The sequence below is a fragment of the Neofelis nebulosa genome, chromosome 7 (genome assembly GCF_028018385.1).
Source record: "Neofelis nebulosa isolate mNeoNeb1 chromosome 7, mNeoNeb1.pri, whole genome shotgun sequence".
Lineage (NCBI taxonomy): Eukaryota > Metazoa > Chordata > Mammalia > Carnivora > Felidae > Neofelis > Neofelis nebulosa.
Genome location: NC_080788.1, coordinates 24,236,691 through 24,258,238, shown reverse-complemented (window position 1 = coordinate 24,258,238; position 21,548 = coordinate 24,236,691). Strand labels below are relative to the sequence as shown.

Below are 21,548 nucleotides of genomic sequence, written 5' to 3'. Positions count from 1 at the left end.
AAGGATTGTCTCTTTTTCACACAATACTTAAAGAATCTTGTCACTCAAGGCTAATGGAAACTCTGAGGACTATCTCCATAAGAACACTATTTGCACATAAAAGCACAAAGGCCATCTTCCTTTTATCCTTAAAATTGCATATACCCCGGGGGCCCTGGCTGGCTAAGTTCAGTAGAGCATATGAATCTTTGATCTCCTGGTTGTAAATTCAAGCCCCCCCTTGAGTATAGACATTACATAAAAAAACAAAAAACAAAAAACAAAAAACAAAAAAACCTGTGAGGCCCCTGGGTGGCTCAGTCAGTTAAGCATCTGAGTCTTGGTTTCAGCTCAGCTTGTGATTTCACAGTTTGTGAGACAGAGCCACATATTGGGCTTGCACTGATGGCATGGAGCCTGCTTGAGATATTCTCTCTCTCTCTCTCTCTCTCTCTCTCTCTATCTCTCTCTCTCTGTCTGTCTCCTTCTATTCTGCCCCTCCCCTGCTCATTCTCTCTTGCTCTATTTCTCTCAAAATAAATAATCTTAAATTTTTTTTCTGAATAAAAAGAAGGCATATGCCACAATCTATTGTTTATTTTAAAGAATTTACCTTTGTTTATTTTGAGAGAGAGAGAGAGAGCAATCATACACAACTGGGGGGAGGATCAGAGAGTGAGGGAAAGAGAGAGAATCCCAAGAAGGCTCTGCACTATTAGCACAGAGCCCAGTGTGGGGCTCAAACCTACAAACCCTGAGATCATTACCTGAGCCAAAATCAAGAGTTGGAGGCCTAACTGACTAAGCTATTCACATGCTCCTCTATTATTTATTTTAAAATGATCTTCTCATTCAGTCAGTGCTCTAGAGTTTTAAACTATATGGACAAGAATGCAAGTAAAAATATTCTAGACTTAGTCATTATATAATATTTAATGTACCTTACTTCCTACAATATTCTTTGGAAAATAATTTATGATATTGTTAATGTAATATTTTCCATTTAAATTTCAATAGTTTTTTTAATGCATTTGACTTCCATTTAGTGCTTAATCCTTTTATACTTAGGAATTATAATATTATAATTTATGTATATATAAATGACCAATAGATAAAAAGGTGCTCAACATCACTCATCATGAGGGAAATGCAAATCAAAACTGCAATGAGAGATCACCTCACACTGGTCAGAATGGCTAAAATCACAAACATAGGGAACAACGGGTGTTGGTAAGGATGTGAAGAAAGGGAAACCCTCTTGCACTGTTTGCTCCTGGGAATGCAAATTGGTACATCTGCTCTGGAAAACAGTATGGAGTTTCCCCAGAAAGTTAAAAATAGAACTACCCTACAATTCAGTAATTATACCACTAGGTATTTATGCAAAGATTACAAAAATACTAATTTGAAGGGATATATGCACCCCAATGTTTATAGCAACATTTTCTACAATAGCCAAATTATGGGAAAAGCCCAACTGTCTACCAACTGTTGAATGAATAAAGAAGAAGTGGTATATGTATAGAATGGAATATTCCTCAATAGTGAAAAAGAACGAAGTCAGCGCACCTGGGTGGCTCAATGAGTTAAGCATCTGACTTTGGTTCAGGTCACCATCTCACAGTTCCTGAGCTTGAGCCTGCATCAGGCTCTCCATTGTCAGCACCCTCTATCCCTCTCTCGCTCTTTCTGTTCCTCCACTGCTTATGTTCTCCCTCTGTCAAAAATAAACATTAAGAAAAAAAAATAATGAAATATTTCCATTTGCAATGATATAGATGGAACTAGAGAGTATAATGCTAGGTGAAACAAGTCAGAGAAAGACAAATACCACATGATTTCATTCATAGTGGAATTTAAGAAACAAAACAAGAAAGCAAAGGGAAAAAATAAGAGAGATGAAGCAAGAAATAGACTCTTAACTGTAGACAACAAACTGATGGTTACCAGAGGGGAGGTGGGTGGATGGAGGGATTGGTGAAATAGATGACGGGGATTAAGGAGTACACTTGAAATGAGCATTGGATGATGTATGGAAGTGTTGAATCACTATATTGTACACCTGAAACTAATATTACACTGTGTTAACTAATTGTAAATTAAATTTAAAACTCATTACTAATAATGTACAGATGGAACAGGACACAGATTCAGAGATTTCTGGAGTATCTTCTGAGAATTTAAAGTGAGGACATAAGCAGAATGAAAGAAAAATATTTATGCATAAAATATCCTTTGCCCCCTTAAAGAAAACAATATAACAATATAACTTATTACCTCCTTTATTCAATTTTACTTGAAAACATGTATTTTTCTCCTGTGGCAGAGACTGGTTACTAACATAAAAAGTATCACATGGACTTTGACCTCATGTTCATTATTCCAGAGGAAAAGAAATGTTGGACCCATCTTGGAAAAAAATTCACATATGCCTTTTATAGGAAATTGTGTGGCAGCCCCACGGAAGGTTGTCTGGGGTTGGCCATGGCCCTGGGCTTCTTCTGTCACCCAAGGCTCAAACAGATAAGTTGCCACACTCATGAGGGGACACCCACTTGACAGGGTCCCTACAGCTTCCCTAAGCCACTGTCAATTCAGGCCCTGTGTACCTACAAATATTCCTCATCCCCCTAGATCAAAAGCCCTTTCTCTTTCCAGAACGCTGCTTGAATTTTCTGTGACATTTTTGAAAGTTTGATATTAAACCTATGATGCCTACATTGTGTTCCTCTGTCAACCAGTGGGAAGGAAGAACAGAAGAATGAACAATGGGAGGGGAAAAGAGAGGAGGAGAGGGGAAGACAAAACAGGGAGACTCTGGGAAAGAGGGTTCTCAATGTGGAGGAAGGTGATACAGATAGGGAATGGAGGAAGGCAAATCAAACCCTGTGTGACTAGATTGGGATTGCAAGTATCATTATAATTACATGTGAAAAATACATGCACACACAGTTTTTATGGATCTATATATCTATACACAGATCCTCCACAACTTATGATGGAGTTATGTTCTGATAAGCCTGAGTTAAAAATATTAAAAGTCAAAAATGTTTAATACACCTAACCTACCAAACATCATAGCTTAGCCTAGCCTACCTTAAATATGTTCAGAAATCTTACATTAGCCTACAGTTGGGCAAAATCAAACACAAAGCGTATCTTATAATAAAGTGTTGAATATCTCATGCAATTTATTGAATACTGTACTGAAAGTGAAAAATATAATGGTTGCATGGGCACAGACTGCATGGCTGACTGGTAACTGTGGCACCCTGCTATTGTCCAGCATCAAGAAAGAGTATCATGCCTCAGATCACTAGCCTGAGAAAACATAAAAAAAAATTAAATTTGCAGTATTGCTCTCTTGGGTCCTTGCTTCCAAGATGACCAAGAAAAGAAGAAATAATGGCCATGTTGCAAAAAGGGTCACATGTAGCCTATTTGTGGCACCAGCAATGCCCACTGCATGCCCAAGGACAGGGCCATTAAGAAGTTCCTTTTATGTGGGTGGCTCTGTTGGCTCAGGTCATGATCTCATGGTTCATGAGTTCCAGCCCCAGATCAGGCTGTCAGCGCATAGCCCACTTCAAATCCTGTATCTTCCTCTCTTCCCCTCCTCTGTTCACATACACACTCTCTCAAAAAGAAAAAGAAAAAAAAACATTAAAACAAAAAAAGTTCCTTTTATTCAGAACATAGTAGAGGCCACCACTGCCAGGGACATTTCCAAAGTGAATATCTTAGTTGCCTATGTGCTTCCCAAGCTGTATGTGAAGCTACATTACTGTGGGAGTTGTGCCATTCATAGAAAAATGGTCAGGAATTGCTCTGGTGAAGCACAAAAAGACCAAACACCCCTACCCAGATTAAAATTTTCTTTTCTATTTTTCTTTTAGAGAGGGAGAGAGAGAATGTGTGTGTGCATGGGAGAGGAGCAGAGAAAGAGAAAGAATCTTAAGCAGGCTCCATGCTCAGCCCAGAGCTGGACATGGAGTTCCATCCCACAAACCTGAGCCAAAATCAAGGGTTAGATGCTTAACCAACTGAACCTCCCAAATATCCCCAAACCCTACATTTAGACCAGCTGGTGCTTCCCCACAACCTCCACTGAAGTCCATGTAAGGAAGTAAGTCCTTAAGTACTGAAGAGAAATTGTTCTCTGGAAAAAACAAACAAACAAACAAACAAACAAACAAACATGGAGTTTATACTTTAAAAAAATTTGAAGCATAATTTCTACGAAATGAGTATTGCATTTGCACCATTGTAAAGCTGAAAAATCATAACTTGAACCATTATAAATTGGGGACTATCATAGTTATATAGAACTACATATTTTTTAAGTTTATGTATTTAGAGAGAGAGAGAGCACAAGTGAGGAAGAGGCAGAGAGAGAGAGGGAGAGAGAAAATCCCAAGCAGGCTTCACACTGTCAGTGCAGGGCCTGATACAGGGCTCTATCTATCTCATGAATCATGAGCTGAAATCAAGAGTCAACTGAGCCATTCAGGTGCCCCAATATCTATACTTTTTTTATCTGAAAGGACCTAAAATCAATTTTAATAGCACCAAGACCTTGATTTCTAAACACCTTTCCCCTATGCCTATTTTTAATTTATGAATTTGAATGGTTAATATATTCACATGTTGAAAAATCATAATGTACAAAATGGCATGTAATGGCAAGGCTGCCTTCCATCCCTGATGGCCGTATAGCTGTATTTGCCTGGTGAAGACTCAGTTTACAACCACTGTCCTTGATGATGATGAATAGTCCCTTCTTCGTCTCAGAAGTATGTTATTTTGGATAAGTTATATAGACACTCTACTTGGATCCCTCTTCCTTTGCCATGCTGTCACTCTAAGACATACAGAATCACCTGTGTTATCAGTGTCTATGTATACTTCTGGAAGAATTTTATGCATATATAAGTAAATACATATATAAATATATATATGTATATATATATATATATATTTTAAAGAAATGGCTACTGTTAACTTTATTTTGAAGCAAATTTACATAGTATATAGAAATGGCAACTCACTAATTTTAAATATTTTGCCATATTTGGTTTGTCATGTTTTGAGCTACTATCATTTTCACCTGGATTGCAGTTTCCAGCCCCTTCCTTTCTCAACCTTTTAAATTATTTGGGAAAATTAATACACAAAAGAAAACTCCAAGAGGATAATATTGAAAACTTTATGGAGTAGGACACTGGCAGAAATGATAGAAGAGGAAAGGGAGTGTTAAAGCAGTAGAGTGGGGGGTGGGGGCACATAAGGAAGGCTTGCAATCCTAATTTTGAGAATCAAAGAATTACAAAAGCATCTATGTACCTCCTGGCTTATCTGTGATTGACATAAAACACTGAAAATATCCTTTCTCCCAGCAGCCCTTTATAAACTTAATGACTAACACATACACCATGGTAGCATAGGCCTAAATAAATAAATAAATGACTGAAATTTTAATTTTTCCTACCTCACTCCTGAATAACTTCAGTGCAAGCCTTCATACACAATTCCATGTAAGTCAATAAAAGGAATAATCATGTGGATTTTTCCCTTATCATGTTCACAGTCCAATAAAGAATTAGAACTATTTAATGGAATTAAAATTTTCTTGTTTATTTATTTTTGAGAGAGAGAGAGAGTGAGCGAGCTAGCAAGTGAGCGAGCACAAGCAGGGGACAGGCAGAGAGAGAGGGAGAGGGAGAAACAGAATCCAAATCAGGCTCCAGGCTCCAAGCTGTCAGCACAGAGCCCAATGCGGGTCTTGAACCCATGAACCGTGAGATCATGACCTAAGCTGAAGTCAGACTCTTAGGTCCAGTGGTGACTAAACCACTCAGGCACCACTGAAATTTGGATTTAAGTAGTAAGAAAATAACTACAGATAAACAAGAGGTCTTAGTCCCTCATTCCCCACCCAAACCTCTAGCTAGACATGCACATATCTATTCACAATATCCATTTATCACTTTTCATATTGTTGAATATCAGAATCTGGTTTACTCCTACTTTTAAGTGTAAGGATCTAAGGATATACACACTTAAAAGTTCATGGCAGCAGTGTTGGTGATAATTGAACACTACATATGACTCAGACAATCATCAGGTATAGAAGGGCCCTATCTTGTGAATTTTTTGTATACCATATAAAATGGTATCACTCATACATATGTACATATATTTAATGTACACAAGTATGCACAAGTGTTAGTATTAGATATACAGTAGTGATAGACATAGAGATTAATAGAATTATCTGGAGATGAAAATGAACAACTGGAACTACATACATACAGCATAGATAAATATTGAAAACATAACACAGCCGTATTTTGGAGATACTGTGGGTTCAGTTCCAGAATACTGCAATAAAGTGACTATTGCAACAAAGTGAGTCAAATGAATTTTTTGGTTTTCCAGTGCATATACAAGTCATGTTTACACTCTACTGTGCTACTGTAGTTTATTATGTGTGCAATAGCATTATGTCTTAAAAAAAAAAGAACATACCTTATTTTAAACATACTTTATTGCTAAAAAATGCTACCCATCATCTTAGCTTTTGGTGAATCAATATCACTGTTATAAATCTTTATAATAAATAAATTTAAAAGTTTAAAATATTGTGGATGTGACACAGAGACATGAAATAAGCAAGTGCTGTCAGAAAATGGCACAGGTACACTTGGTTAATTCAGGATTGTTGTAAACATTCATACTGTAAAAAAATGCAATATTTGGGGCTCCTGTCTGGTTTAGTCAGAAGAGCATGTGACTCTTGATCTTGGCGTTGTGAGTTCAAGCTCCAGGGATGTAGATTACTAAAAACAAATAAATAAATAAAAAGGGGCACCTGGGTGGCTCAGTTGGTTAAGCGTCCAACTCTTGATTTTGACTCAGGTCATGATCTTATGGTTCATGAATTTGAGCCCCACGTCAGGCTCTGCACTATCAGATTTTCTCTCCCCCTCTCTTTGTCCCTCCCCAGCTTACACACTCTCTCTCAAAACAAACAAACTTAAAATTTAAAAATAAATAAATAAAATAAACTTTTAAAAAATGCAGTGTCTGTGAGGCACAATAAAATGTAGTATACTTATATTAAGCTAAAAACAAACCAATAAAACAGGCAGTTAAGAGCAAGTAAACTCCATAAACTGTATAGCTTATATATGTAATCACAAGGAATAAAACTATAAAGAGCAGCTTGGAGGATTCATCTCCATTGGAAGATGACATCAAGATTGGGAAGGGAAGGAGGAAGAATGCGATAAATCTTTTTATGAGGAGAAATTTCCCTACATGTACCACAATTGTTAATGTTTTAACAAATGTGTTCTAAATAGTCTTGGAAATTTCCTAGTCCTCATAAGAAATATCAGAGAACTTTTGCTGAAAAATCTTGCTTTGCATTTATATCATGTTTTTACTGTTTCATACTATATGCAGATCTTCAATAAATGCTGTAAATTGTTCCTCCCCACCCTGCAAAAACAAAAATAAAAACAAAAACAAAAAAGAAGGGATACCCATAGATGCTCAATGTCGGTCCTCATCAGGGAAATACAAATCAAAACCACGCTCAGATACTACCTCACGCCAGTCAGAGTGGCCAAAATGAACAAATCAGGAGACTATAGATGCTGGCGAGGATGTGGAGAAACAGGAACCCTCTTGCACTGTTGGTGGGAATGCAAAGTGGTGCAGCCGCTCTGGAAAACTGTGTGGAGATTCCTCAAAAAATTAAAAATAGACCTACCCTATGACCCAGCAGTAGCACTGCTAGGAATTTACCCAAGGGATACAGGAGTACTGATGCATAGGGGCACTTGTACCCCAATGTTTAGAGCAGCACTTTCAACAATAGCCAAATTATGGAAAGAGCCTAAATGTCCATCAACTGATGAATGGATAAAGAAATTGTGGAGTTCCGGAAGATGGCGGCGTAGGAGGACGCTGGGCTCACCGCGCGTCCTGCTGATCACTTAGATTCCACCTACACCTGCCTAAAGAACCCAGAAAACCGCCAGAGGATTAGCAGAACGGAGTCTCCGGAGCCAAGCGCAGATGAGAGGCCCACGGAAGAGGGTAGGAAGGGCGGCGAGGCGGTGCTCGCTCCACGGACTGGCGGGAGGGAGCCGGGGCGGAGGGGCGGCTCGCCGGCCAAGCAGAGCCCCCGAGTCGGGCTGGCAAAAGCGGAGGGGCCGGACGGACTGTGTTCCGACAGCAAGTGCGACTTAGCGTCTGGGAGGTCAGAAGTTAACAGCTCTGCTCAGAAAGCGGGAAGGCTGGAGGACAAAGGGAGGGAGAGCTGCTGAGCCCCCGGACGGCAGAGCTCAGCTTGGCGGGGAACAAAGGCGCTCGCCAGCGCCATCTCCCCCGCCCATCCCCCAGCCAAAATCCCAAAGAGAACCAGTTCCTGCCAGGGAACTTGCTCGCTCCGCGCAAACACCCAACTCTGTGCTTCTGCAGAGCCAAACCTCCGGCAGCGGATCTGACTCCCTCCCGCTGCCACAGGGCCCCTCCTGAAGTGGATCACCTAAGGAGAAGCGAGCTAAGCCTGCCCCTCCCGCCCCCGTGCACCTTGCCTACCCACCCCAGCTAATACGCCAGCTCCCCAGCACCACAAGCCTGGCAGTGTGCAAGTAGACCAGACGGGCCACACCACCCCACAGTGAATCCCGCCCCTAGGAGAGGGGAAGAGAAGGCACACACCAGTCTGACTGTGGCCCCAGCGGTGGGCTGGGGCAGACAACAGGTCGGACTGCGGCCCCGCCCACCAACTCCAGTTATACACCACAGCACGGGGGAAGTGCCCTGCGGGTCCTCACCACTCCAGGGACTGTCCAAAATGACCAAACGGAAGAATTCCCCTCAGAAGAATCTCCAGGAAATAACAACAGCTAATGAACTGATCAAAAAGGATTTAAATAATATAACAGAAAGTGAATTTAGAATAATAGTCATAAAATTAATCGCTGGGCTTGAAAACAGTATACAGGACAGCAGAGAATCTCTTGCTACAGAGATCAAGGGACTAAGGAACAGTCACGAGGAGCTGAAAAACGCTTTAAACGAAATGCAAAACAAAATGGAAACCACGACGGCTCGAATTGAAGAGGCAGAGGAGAGAATAGGTGAACTAGAAGATAAAGTTATGGAGAAAGAGGAAGCTGAAAGAAAGAGAGATAAAAAAATCCAGGAGTATGAGGGGAAAATTAGAGAACTAAGTGATACACTAAAAAGAAATAATATACGCATAATTGGTATTCCAGAGGAGGAAGAGAGAGGGAAAGGTGCTGAAGGGGTACTTGAAGAAATTATAGCTGAGAACTTCCCTGAACTGGGGAAGGAAAAAGGCATTGAAATCCAAGAGGCACAGAGAACTCCCTTCAGACGTAACTTGAATCGATCTTCTGCACGACATATCATAGTGAAACTGGCAAAATAGAAGGATAAAGAGAAAATTCTGAAAGCAGCAAGGGATAAACGTGCCCTCACATATAAAGGGAGACCTATAAGACTCGTGACTGATCTCTCCTTTGAAACTTGGCAGGCCAGAAAGGCTTGGCACGATATCTTCAGTGTGCTAAACAGAAAAAAATATGCAGCCGAGAATCCTTTATCCAGCAAGTCTGTCATTTAGAATAGAAGGAGAGGGGCGCCTGGGTGGCGCAGTCGGTTAAGCGTCCGACTTCAGCCAGGTCACGATCTCGCGGTCCGTGAGTTCGAGCCCCGCGTCAGGCTCTGGGCTGATGGCCCAGAGCCTGGAGCCTGTTTCCGATTCTGTGTCTCCCTCTCTCTCTGCCCCTCCCCCGTTCATTCTCTGTCTCTCTCTGTCCCAAAAATAAATTAAAAACATTGAAAAAAAAAAATTAAAAAAAAAAAAAAAAAAAAAAAAAGAAGGAGAGATAAAGGTCTTCCCAAACAAACAAAAACTGAAGGAATTTGTCACCACGAAACCAGCCCTACAAGAGATCCTAAGGGGGATCCTGTGAGACAAAGTACCAGAGACATCACTACAAGCATAAAACATACAGACATCACAATGACTCTAAACCCGTATCTTTCTATAATAACACTGAATGTAAATGGATTAAATGCGCTAACCAAAAGACATAGGGTATCAGAATGGATAAAAAAACAAGACCCATCTATTTGCTGTCTACAAGAGACTCATTTTAGATCTGAGGACACCTTTAGATTGAGAGTGAGGGGATGGAGAACTATTTATCATGCTACTGGAAGCCAAAAGAAAGCTGGAGTAGCCATACTTATATCAGACAAACTAGACTTTAAGTTAAAGGCTGTAACAAGAGATGAAGAAGGGCATTATATAATAATTACAGGGTCTATCCATCAGGAAGAGCTAACAATTATAAATGTCTATGCGCCAAATACCGGAGCCCCCAGATATATAAAACAGTTACTCATAAACATAAGCAACTTTATTGATAAGAATGTGGTCATTGCAGGGGACTTTAACACACCACTTACAGAAATGGATAGATCATCTAGACACACAGTCAATAAAGAAACAAGGGCCCTGAATGATACATTGGATCAGATGGACTTGACAGATATATTTAGAACTCTGCATCCCAAAGCAACAGAATATACTTTCTTCTCGAGTGCACATGGAACATTCTCCAAGATAGATCATATACTGGGTCACAAAACAGCCCTTCATAAGTTTACAAGAATTGAAATTATACCATGCATACTTTCAGACCACAATGCTATGAAGCTTGAAATCAACCACAGGAAAAAGTCTGGAAAACCTCCAAAAGCATGGAGGTTAAAGAACACCCTACTAACGAATGAGTGGGTCAACCAGGCAATTAGAGAAGAAATTAAAAAATATATGGAAACAAACAAAAATGAAAATACAACAATCCAAACGCTTTGGGACGCAGCGAAGGCAGTCCTGAGAGGAAAATACATTGCAATCCAGGCCTATCTCAAGAAAGAAGAAAAATCCCAAATACAAAATCTAACAGCACACCTAAAGGAAATAGAGGCAGAACAGCAAAGGCAGCCTAAACCCAGCAGAAGAAGAGAAATAATAAAGATCAGAGCAGAAATAAACAATATAGAATCTAAAAAAACTGTAGAGCAGATCAACGAAACCAAGAGTTGGTTTTTTGAAAAAATAAACAAAATTGACAAACCTCTAGCCAGGCTTCTCAAAAAGAAAGGGGAGATGACCCAAATAGATAAAATCATGAATGAAAATGGAATTATTACAAACAGTCCCTCAGAGATACAAACAATTATCAGGGAATACTATGAAAAATTATATGCCAACAAATTGACAACCTGGAAGAAATGGACAAATTCCTAAACACCCACACTCTTCCAAAACTCAATCAGGAGGAAATAGAAAGCTTGAACAGACCCATAACCAGCGAAGAAATTGAATCGGTTATCAAAAATCTCCCAACAAACAAGAGTCCAGGACCAGATGGCTTCCCAGGGGAGTTCTACCAGACGTTTAAAGCAGAGATAATACCTATCCTTCTCAAGCTATTCCAAGAAATAGACAGGGAAGGAAAACTTCCAGACTCATTCTATGAAGCCAGTATTACTTTGATTCCTAAACCAGACAGAGACCCAGTAAAAAAAGAGAACTACAGGCCAATATCCCTGATGAATATGGATGCAAAAATTCTCAATAAGATACTAGCAAATCGAATTCAACAGCATATAAAAAGAATTATTCACCATGATCAAGTGGGATTCATTCCTGGGATGCAGGGCTGGTTCAACATTCGCAAATCGATCAACGTGATACATCACATTAACAAAAAAAAAGAGAAGAACCATATGATCCTGTCAATCGATGCAGAAAAGGCCTTTGACAAAATCCAGCACCCTTTCTTAATAAAAACCCTTGAGAAAGTCGGGATAGAAGGAACATACTTAAAGATCATAAAAGCCATTTATGAAAAGCCCACAGCTAACATCATCCTCAATGGGGAAAAACTGAGAGCTTTTTCCCTGAGATCAGGAACACGACGGGGATGCCCACTCTCACCGCTGTTGTTTAATATAGTGCTGGAAGTTCTAGCATCAGCAATCAGACAACAAAAGGAAATCAAAGGCATCCAAATTGGCAAAGATGAAGTCAAGCTTTCGCTTTTTGCAGATGACATGATATTATACATGGAAAATCCGATAGACTCCACCAAAAGTCTGCTAGAACTGATACATGAATTCAGCAAAGTTGCCGGATACAAAATCAATGTACAGAAATCAGTTGCATTCTTATACACTAACAATGAAGCAACAGAAAGACAAATAAAGAAACTGATCCCATTCACAATTGCACCAAGAAGCATAAAATACCTAGGAATAAATCTAACCAAAGATGTAAAAGATCTGTATGCTGAAAACTATAGAAAGCTTATGCAGGTAATTGAAGAAGATATAAAGAAATGGAAAGACATTCCCTGCTCATGGATTGGAAGAATAAATATTGTCAAAATGTCAATACTACCCAAAGCTATCTACACATTCAATGCAATCCCAATCAAAATTGCACCAGCATTCTTCTCGAAACTAGAACAAGCAATCCTAAAATTCATATGGAACCACAAAAGGCCCCGAATAGCCAAAGTAATTTTGAAGAAGAAGACCAAAGCAGGAGGCATCACAATCCCAGACTTTAGCCTCTACTACAAAGCTGTCATCATCAAGACAGCATGGTATTGGCATAAAAACAGACACATAGACCAATGGAATCGGATAGAAACCCCAGAACTAGACCCACAAACGTATGGCCAACTCATTTTTGACAAAGCAGGAAAGAACATCCAATGGAAAAAAGACAGTCTCTTTAACAAATGGTGCTGGGAGAACTGGACAGCAACATGCAGAAGGTTGAAACTAGACCACTTTCTCACACCATTCACAAAAATAAACTCAAAATGGATAAAGGACCTGAATGTGAGACAGGAAACCATCAAAACCTTAGAGGAGAAAGCAGGAAAAGACCTCTCTGACCTCAGCCGTAGCAATCTCTTACTCGGCACATCCCCAAAGGCAAGGGAATTAAAAGCAAAAGTGAATTACTGGGACCTTATGAAGATAAAAAGCTTCTGCACAGCAAAGGAAACAACCAACAAAACTAAAAGGCAACCAACGGAATGGGAAAAGATATTTGCAAATGACACATCGGACAAAGGGCTAGTATCCAAAATCTATAAAGAGCTCATCAAACTCCACACCCGAAAAACAAATAACCCAGTGAAGAAATGGGCAGAAAACATGAATAGACACTTCTCTAAAGAAGACATCCGGATGGCCAACAGGCACATGAAAAGATGTTCAACGTCGCTCCTCATCAGGGAAATACAAATCAAAACCACACTCAGATACCACCTCACGCCAGTCAGAGTGGCCAAAATGAAGAAATCAGGAGACTATAGATGCTGGAGAGGATGTGGAGAGACGGGAACCCTCTTGCACTGTTGGTGGGAATGCAAATTGGTGCAGCCGCTCTGGAAAGCAGTGTGGAGGTTCCTCAAAAAATTAAAAATAGACCTACCCTATGACCCAGCAATAGCACTGCTAGGAATTTATCCAAGGGATACAGGAGTACTGATGCATAGGGGCACGTGTACCCCAATGTTTATAGCAGCACTCTCAACAATCGCCAAATTATGGAAAGAGCCTAAATGTCCATCAACTGATGAATGGATAAAGAAATTGTGGTTTATATACACAATGGAATACTACATGGCAATGAGAAAGAATGAAATATGGCCTTTTGTAGCAACGTGGATGGAACTGGAGAGTGTGATGCTAAGTGAAATAAGCCATACAGAGAAAGACAGATACCATATGGTTTCACTCTTATGTGGATCCTGAGAAACGTAACAGAAACCCATGGGGGAGGGGAAGGGAAAAAAAAAAAAAAAGAGGTTAGAGTGGGAGAGAGCCAAAGCATAAGAGACTGTTAAAAACTGAGAACAAACTGAGGGTTGATGGGGGTTGGGAGGGAGGGCAGGGTGGGTGATGGGTATTGAGGAGGGCACTTTTTGGGATGAGCACTGGGTTTTGTATGGAAACCAATTTGACAGTAAATTTCATATATTAAAAAATAAATTAATTAATTAATTAATTAATTAAAAAAAATAAATAAATAAAAAAAAAGAAATTGTGGTTTATATACACAATGGAGTACTACACAGCAATGAGAAAGAATGAAATATGGCCCTTTGTAGCTACGTGTATGGAACTGGAGAGTGTTATGCTAAGTGAAATAAGCCATACAGAGAAAGACAGATACCATATGTGTTCACCCTTATGTGGATCCTGAGAAACTTAACAGGAACCCATGGGGGAGGGGAAGGAAAAAAAAAAGAGGTTAAAGTGGGAGAGAGCCAAAGCATAAGAGACTCTTAAAAATTGAGAACTGAGGGCTGATGGGGGGTGGGTGATGGGTATTGAGGAGGGCACCTTTTGGGATGAGCCCTGGGTGTTGTATGGAAACTAATTTGGCAATAAATTTCATATATTTAAAAAAAAAAAAAGAAGGGATACCCAATAGTTATGAGAAAGCCAGGGATCTTCCTTCACTTGGTTATGAGCCTGAATAAGCCTCTATGATATTTTTACCTTTAAAACGGAATATTCTATGGAAAGCAAGAAGAACACTGGCCAATAAAGAAAAGTATTCTATAGACGCTGGCTGATAGTGGTTATATTCACATCATCTGTTAAATGCAACTCCTCACAATCCTAGGTTCTGTTCAAAAGCAAAATTCTTTTAATTGACGAAAGAGAACTGTTGTGAGTTGGCCTGAATGGCTGTCCCCTTTTCCGCACTGGCCACTTAGAAATGCAAAGCACGAAGCAAGTCTTGAACCCTCCTTCTGACATGCTGACAGGACCAGGGCAGAACATAAACGTCGTTTACCAAGTCCTAGGCTGTTCACTTACCTTGGCATTCAACTCATATCTCTGGCTGGAGGTCTTTAACCACAGCATGACTTGGAGAAATTGACCCTGCTTCTTGCCTGTTGCAATAAACACCATGCCTTAAGATTCTACATCAAGTTACTCTCTCACTCCCTTACCTGGAAACTTAGCTGGGTACTCCTCAGACTAATAGAAAAAAGACTCTTCTTGAGTGCAAATAGAAGTGATACCCAGCTTGCTCTGGAGCAATACTTTCTGGAAGGGGCTACAACTCCTCTAGGATCAGTGTTTTTAAAGCATATAAAAACATTCACCTGCTTCTTTTTAATTCCCCATATAAGCCTCAGGGAAAAACTCTGATCACCTGCTAATGTCAATCTTCTTAAACATGGCTGCATCAGGAACCTTCACAAGCTGAACTTGTAGTTCCAGTTCCATTGACTTTGGATCACATCCAGTCCTGCACTAAGGCAATCCTGTCAGAAGAGACTAATAGTTGACAGTTGTAATACTGTAACTGTCTTTGTATCTATGCCAATCCCAGAACTTGTGAATGTCCCCACCAGCCAACTTGTGGGATGTATCTGCTGTCAGTTAGAAGCTGTTCTGAGATAGGAAGGGAAGATAGTATACCTTTAGGGCATGCTTGTTAAATCCCTACCTGGAAGGGTGCCACACCTGGGTAATACTCCCAAACAAATCTTAAACAGCAGCTGACTTACAACATAACCACAAAGCATTTGCTATCTAAATGCTCTCTGAGCTGAGCTCTGCTTCAGGGACTTGAGCTTTGGAGAAGAGCCTAGTCCAGTGCTTTTCAAACTATAAGGAGCATAGGAATCGCTGGAGACAATATTACCATTTGGATTCTGATTCAGTAGGTCTGGGATGAGAGCTCAGATTTGCATTTCTAACAAGACTCCAGCTGATGCCAATGGTGTTTGTTCACTTAGAGTAACAAAGGTTTAGCATCCTGCTTAAGGTTGTACTTGTCAGGGACATGTATGTTGATAGAATCCTAATTTATTTTTATTTTTTTTAACGTTTATTTATTTTTGAGACAGAGAGAGACAGAGCATGAACAGGGGAGGGGCAGAGAGAGAGGGAGACACAGAATCTGAAACAGGCTGCAGGCTCTGAGCAGTCAGCACAGAGCCCGACGCGGGGCTCGAACTCACGGACCGTGAGATCATGACCTGAGCCGAAGTCGGACACTTAACCGACCAAGCCACCCAGGCACCCTGATAGAATCCTAATTTTAACTAAACTTATGTGGGATCTTGAACAAGTCCTTTCCCTCCAGAGGTGAGTTTATGACTAACCCCCCTCCCACATTTGCCTTGATAAAGTTTGAGTATAAAGCACTCATTTACATATTAGACTGAGCTTCAGTTCTGCACTCTCATATTTGGTACATTTCAGTGATTTTCTCTATCCCAGTTAGTGAACCTTCAGTTGCACTGCTTACACTATCATTTCTCTCAGAGTGTGGTCCTCAGATCAATCCTGGCACTTGTAAGAAACAAATTCTCATGCCCCAAAGCAGACCTAGTAAATTAGAAACCTGGGCGGGGGTTTCACCCTGTGTCTTAACAAGCCCTCAGATTATGCTCATGAACACTCAAGTAGGAGAACCATTGCCTTTGCCAGAGAGATATAGCAGAGTCAAGCAGAACCACTGGAAAAAACAAAATATCCAAAAATGAGGAAAGAGCTAAATTATGAGGTCAAATTATAATCGAGATAATTACTTTATTGATATGAAAAATGTTTCTGATATTAAGAAAAATTTTCTAAGGATCTCTAACTGATACAGGAGGTGGTGAACTAGACAGGGTATGCATGCAAGTGGAGGGTAAAGAGTGATAAGCTAAAGATGTAAGATTTCTACTCACATAAGAGAAATTACCTTCAGTGACTGGATAAAGGGGCAGCAAATTCTAAGACAGCTTCATATAGGCTGAAGTTGAGAATTACAAAGAGAAAAGCGGTATCATATTGTTCAAGATACAAGTATATGAGTCTGAAGATAATGCATAAATATGATTTGTATCCCTTGGAAAGGGGAGATACATATGGGAGAGAGGGAACATTTTATTAAAAACTTGATATCCAGGGTGCCTGGCTGGCTCAGTTGGTAGAGCATGTGACTCTTGATATTGGGGTTGTGAGTTTGAGCCCCACATTGGGTGTAGAGATTACTTTAAAAAACTCACAAAACTTGATTTCCTGCATACACACACAAAAAAAACTGAAACAAATATATACTGATATGTTGTGTAATACCCACATAATCTTTTAAGATAAAGCAAGTGGCACTTTGGCAAATTTGCTCCAAGAAGCCCCTATTTCTGCCCTATGTGAGGAGACAGACTTCATAGAAAAGTGATAGAGTGATGAAATCAAATGAAAACTGAGTATTTCTTATAATCAGAGTCTTATTAAACTAAAAACAAAATTAATTCTACCATCACTTACTGAAAAATATCCCAAACATTTTGAGAAATATATTAAGAACCAAACCAAAAAAATTGTTTTGAAAGGAAGGCACCTAAACAAATTTGCTCTCAGATGATTTCTGTAGCCATAGAATTAATGCAAAAATAGTTTCATATTGTTTTGTGTAAAATTCAAAGCTCTCTTTAGGCCACATTTGTAAAACTAAAACTAAATGAAAAAGATAAAAGATAAATGGGTAAAATTAGATCAGTTAAAGTGTGTATTATATAGGGGACCTCTTTGGAGTGTCGCTGCAAAGTCATGTTTAAAAATTTTTTTTAACATTTATTTATTATTGAGAGACAGAGCATGAGCAGGGGAGGGGTAGAGAGAGGGGAAACACAGAATCTGAAGTAGGCTCCAGGCTCTGAGCTGTCAGTACATAGACCGACTTGGGTCTCAAACTCACTAACTGTGAGATCACGGCCTGAGCTGAAGTCAGTCGCCTAACCAACTGAGCCACCCAGACACCCCTGCAAGCTCATGTTTTAAAAATCTAAATCCTAAACATAATGACGAAAGCACGAAAACACGCAAATATGAAACAGGTAGGTTTCCCAGGGTTGCAGAAAGGAAAACAGGCAGTGGAAGAGCACAGAAGCAGGCAGGATTGACCCCCATGGGCCTCCAACAGCTAAGTCATCTTCCTGCAGTGCTCAGGGATGGGGGGTGGAGACCAGCTGGCTGTGCAGGCTTTTTTCCTCAGGCAGATTGTCCTGGAATGGTTTGCTGAAAACAATGTGCATCACAAGAGCTTAGTAGTGGAACCCCTAGAGAAACTTTTAGTAATATTTTATAATATAATGATTTGTATAATAATCATAACTTTTAAATGATTTTAATATTCAAAATAGGCTACATTGGTCTGAAAAAAAAAACTTCAAAATTACTACTTAAGTTCATTCCCTCAAGATGCTCTGAAAGTACAAGTTTTAAGTAATTAAGAGAACATAACACCACACCACCATACAACATATGTTCCTTTAAAAAGTGTTTGATTCAGAGAAATTAAATCATTGACAAAAAAAAGGACACCATATTTTTTTCAAATGAAATTATCCTTCATTTTTATACATTCCTATTTTTCAGAGATTTGTTACCTTAAAAAATGTGCTCTTAATTAAAATTTCAATCTTGGCATATATTACATACTGAACAAATACATGCTGCTACTGACTAAATTTAACAATATTAACATTATATGACCTATATAATACATATGCACACATACAGTGAAGCACATATAGAAGCACAAGTTGTATTTCTTAAGTGGATATCTGAATAGAAAGAAACCAAAATGCGATGTTGCAAGGTGTAACTGCACAACTCAGAACACTGAGGTGGACTTTTATTTACCAATTTTTGAATTGATTATTGTTTCAATTTCTTACATTAGCACACATTCCTTCTTTTTTTTATTTAATGGTTATTTTTATTTTTGAGAGAGACAGAAAATGAATGAGGGAAAGGCAGAGAGAGAGAGGGAGACACAGAAGCAGACTCCAGGCTCTGAACTGTCAGCACAGAGCCCAATGCTGGGCTCAAACCCACAAACTGCGAGATCACAACCTGAGCCAAAGTCAGACACTCAACCGACTGAGCCACCCAGGTGCCCTAGCACATGCCTTCTTAAAAAAATAAAGTCAACATGGCTTTATATATAAAGTAAGATTATATATATATGTATATATACATATATATACATACATATATATATCCTTATTTTATATATGTATATACGTATATATATAATCTTATATATGTATATATATAATCTTATATATATATAATCTTATATATATATATAATCATATATATATATATATATATATATATATATATATATATATATAATTAAAAAAAAACCCTGGAAATAATTGAGGATCATTCCTAAATATGATACTAGGAGTTTTATCCTGTTGTAATTATTCTCTTCCTCCCCTTAGCTTTTCTGTAGTCCTAAATTTTCTATAATTACATTAAAAAATAAATAAAAATTAATAAATAACTAATAGAATTAAAAAAGTTAAAAGTCAACTTCCAAATAATTAAGAGTAAAGGAAATAAGAAATCATAGTTTTAGAGTAATTTGGAGTATTAATTTGCTAAAATTGTGGAATGCAATAGATAAAAGTTTCTGCTATATTTTTGTAATATATATTGAAATGGTAAAGTGAAGACCAGTACTGTGGAAATGGGTCCATTGGACAATAATGTTAAGGCAGAAAAGTGAGTTCCAGTGCAAGCTAGTGAGAGGAAGGAAAGGGAGGAGTGATGCATTCAGCAAGGGTGAAAATAAACAAAGTTCAGTAGCTACTTTTAAGGGAATTCAGAGTTACTTATTTCAAAAGTTTGCAGAACACACAAAAAATTGTCAAAGAACATTTTTAAAAGTCAAAATTTTGTTATTTTTAACAGAAATCTTGAAACATAGATGAAATTTTGTCCTAGTCAAGCAAATGTTCGAGTTAATTTGATATTTTTTTTTTAAGGAAAGTACCAAAGAATGCAAGACAAAACCTAAAATTTCACTTTAGTAAATATGGTATTCCCATTTAAATAAATGAATGAAGCATAATAGCTTCAATATAATTTTAAAAGTATTTGAAAATTCAGACCAATGGAATTAGATAAAAGAGAAGTAAAAACATAAATGTTTCTAAGTCACGTTTTACAGATGATTATTATAAAACAAAAATTCTATGGACCTAAAAACACCACTTTATTTTTCTGTAGCCATAGAATTAATTTTTGGAGGCTAATAACCTCCATATGCATAAATTCCAAAATCAAAACACAAGAAAAACCGCTTCTTCCCCCCTCCCCCCCCCTTCATAGATGGTCTTTTTCTCCATGGAGTAAACTACTGATGGAAATTCCCCTAAGGTAAGAATACAACAGAAGCCAGGAAGACAGAAGTGAGGAGGCAGAAGGAAGTCACGTGGGACGCCTCTCCCCTATGCAATACAGCTGCTCATGGGATCCTCCCTTGTGGGCCACTGCCCTCCCTTCCATTCTGGACCATCCCTGGCGCCCTGCGAGAAACTCTACAGGGTGGAAAGGTGGCACATTTTCTGCTGGAGGTCCCAGTCCTGGCACACTGGTGGAACCTGGAACAACAAACTTCTGGACTCTGGGATTTGGGACAATGGCGGCATTGTTTCTGGTTTCCCACTATCGGCTTCCCTGTAGATGGTCCACAAGTAAGATTTTCTGATTAATACAGAAAATTCAAAATTGGCATACCATAAAATTTAATCTTCAAGAGAAGCATTATAAAATTTATTTTAATGTTTATTTATTTTGAAGGAAAAAGAAGCACGTGACCAGGTGAGAGGCAGAAAGAGAGGACAGAATCTTAGGACAGCTCCAGGCTCTGAGGTGTCAGCACAGAGCTGAACATAGGGATCAATCTCAGGAGCTGTGAGATGACCTGAGCTGAAGTCCGATACTTAACCGACCGAACCACCCAGGGGTGCCCCAGAAAAAGCATTAGAAATCAAAACGCAATATGTAGCAACATTCTATCAGGAAACCACAGACTTCAAGACAGTTTTGTCCTGTTTTAAAATTTCAAATGCTTGGTAAATTGACTTGATATTAACAGGTTTTAATTTAAATCCCAACTAATTTTCAGTATAGGAGTCTATTTGGTTGGATGGAGGATAAAAAAAATCTGACTTATTTCTTAGAGAATAAAATAGCTAACTTAAATCTAATGTTATAATTCCAATACACAGACAATATATTCTAACCTAACAGTACATTTTCAAACATGATAGGATATCAAGATCATTTTGACTATATAACAATGATTTCAAAGAGCTATTGATAGGCCCCGATTCGAGAGACCCCCCCGAAAACAAACCACCAGAGTCCAGAGTCAAAGCCAAGCGGCAAGGGTCGTTTATTGCAGGTTCGAACCCGGTCCTCTGTGCACTTGTTGCCGGTGACGCTAAGAGGCCCCGAGCAAGGATCTTACAGCTTCTTTTATAGACAGGCACAAACAAGTTAGGGATTTTTTTGAGGTTACAGAGCTGTTATAGGTTGACATTTAAATTTGAACGCTCAGCAGAACTTGATTGGTTCCCGCCTTTATGTCAGACTATGACCGGGCACACCCTGGC

At 39.0% G+C, this 21,548-nt stretch overlaps 1 pseudogene; it reads left to right on the top strand.

Annotated features, from left to right (window-relative positions):
* Positions 1 to 3,362: 3,362 nt before the first annotated feature.
* On the top strand, positions 3,363 to 4,101 carry LOC131518134 (small ribosomal subunit protein eS26-like; annotated as a pseudogene).
* Positions 4,102 to 21,548: the final 17,447 nt, after the last annotated feature.